The following is a 2,078-nucleotide window of genomic DNA, read 5'->3' as shown; positions in this document are numbered from 1 at the left end:
AGACACCTAGACATTGGGAGACACTCAGTGGCCCACTGGAAAGTACTCTGCCTAGAACAACAGAGGGAGGTCCAAGCAGGCCAGGTGTTGGTCATGGGGCTTGAACTCTGGGCTGGGGCGCTGTCCCCAAGCTCTTCATCTTACCACTTGAGCTGCAGAGCCACTTCCAGTTTTCTGTAGGTTCCTTGGAGATCAGAGTCTCCATGATTCCTAATTGGGCTGGCTTTGAACAGTGATCCTTACATCTCAGCCTTCTGAAGAGGTAGGAGGACAGGTGTGAGCCACCAGTGCCTGGCTGATCTGGCCTTTCACCACAATAGACTAGGAGCTCCTGAAAGCTTTTCTTTATTTCATCTGTGCCAGTACGCGGGCTTGAACTCACAGCCTGGGCTCTGGTCTCTTAACATTTTCCCTCAAGGTTAGCACTCTACCACTGGAGCCACAGCTCCATTTCGGGGTTTTGGTAATTAATTAGCAAGAAGAGTCTCACTAACTTTCTTCCCCTGAGCTGACTTGACCCACGATCTCTTTCTCAGTCTCCTGAGTAGCTAGGATTTACAGGGGTTGAGCCACCACTGGCATTGGGCTAGAAGGTTTTCTTAAGCAAGCTTTCTTCCCTACATTTGCCTTGACTCCTCTATGCACAGGAGGTCTGAGGGTCAGGATCTGTGAAAAATAAGCTTCCAGCCACAGGAAATGGCTGGGGTACCTGGTAAAAAAGCAAGCTAATCTTCCCCCTGGTCCCCATTCTGGGACCCAACCGTGTACCCTACGTGTGACTCAAGTACAAACCTTGACCCAGCCTTGAATGTCCTCCCAGACTTGTCTGAAGCCACAGAACCTTCATCCCACCCACACCATCTGCTCTACACCACACCTCAGGACCTTTGCCCATGTTACACCTTCTGCCTGAGACCTTCTCTCCTGCATCCACAACTTAGAACTCCTATGGAATTTTGGCACTGGTTATATCACCTCGTGGAGCATGTCTTTCCTTCCTTTCTCCCTCTTCTTTTTAATATTGAGTTGCTAGAGATGGAACTTTTGCAGGCTGACTGGCAAATACTCTATCTTGGTGTGTGTGTGTGTGTGTGTGTGTGTGTGTGTGTGTGTGTATGTGTGTGTGTGTGTGTGTGTGTGTGTGCATGTGCATGCCAGTCTTGGGGTTTTAATTCATGGCCTGCATACTATCCTATCCCTGAGCTTTTGTGCTCAATGCTAGCACTCTACTACTTGGGCCACAGCTCTACTTCTGACTTTTTGGATGCTTAATTGGAGAAAAGTGTCTCATATAGACTTTCCTGCTTGCAATTGGGATCCTCAGATCTCAGCCTCCAGGGTAGCTTACAGGGGTGAGCCACCTGCACCGGCCATCTACCTTACTTCTTACCTATAATCTCGGTCCTCCTCTGAGTCCCAGAAGAATACGTCTCACCAGGCTCACTTTTTTTTGCCAGTCTTTGGGCTTGAACTCAGGTTCTGGGCATGTTTCTGAGCTTCTTTTGTCAAGGCTAGCACTCTATCACTTAAGCCACAGTGCCACTTTTGGCTTTTTCTGTTTGTGTTTACTGAGCAATCAAACTCAGGGCTTAGTGCGTGCTAGGTAAGCACTCTACCACTAAGCCACATTCACAGATCAAGGCTCACTTCTAATAGGAATTATGAGGATGAGATTGATTGGCATACCCCTTTCAGCATAGATATTGCTGACTATTTCTTATCTTTGCCAAGATTTGGGACCAGCCTGTGACTCAGCATTGAGGAATGATAAATGAGTGATAGCGACCATGCCCCAGAGGTATAGTCTCACATTCTACAGAGGGATAGAGAATATGGAGCCAGAAACTTTGACAACTCCTACAGTATAGGTACTGTGGTCTCCCTGGAAGCAGTGGCTGGCTGCTAGGTGTCCCATCAGGCTTCATTTATTAAATGGCAGAAAAGGATGCTATGTTCAAGCTTCCGGCTCAGACTTAGTACAATTCAAGGCTTGTCCTAGCTTGCCCAGGTTGGAGAGCTGGGCATGGGCAACCTACTGAATGCTTTTCATCCATCCATCATCCATCCATACACAGAGA

The sequence above is a fragment of the Dipodomys spectabilis genome, unplaced genomic scaffold (assembly GCF_019054845.1).
Source record: "Dipodomys spectabilis isolate Male_0828 unplaced genomic scaffold, ASM1905484v1 ptg000465l, whole genome shotgun sequence".
Lineage (NCBI taxonomy): Eukaryota > Metazoa > Chordata > Mammalia > Rodentia > Heteromyidae > Dipodomys > Dipodomys spectabilis.
This window is presented reverse-complemented; position numbering follows the sequence as displayed.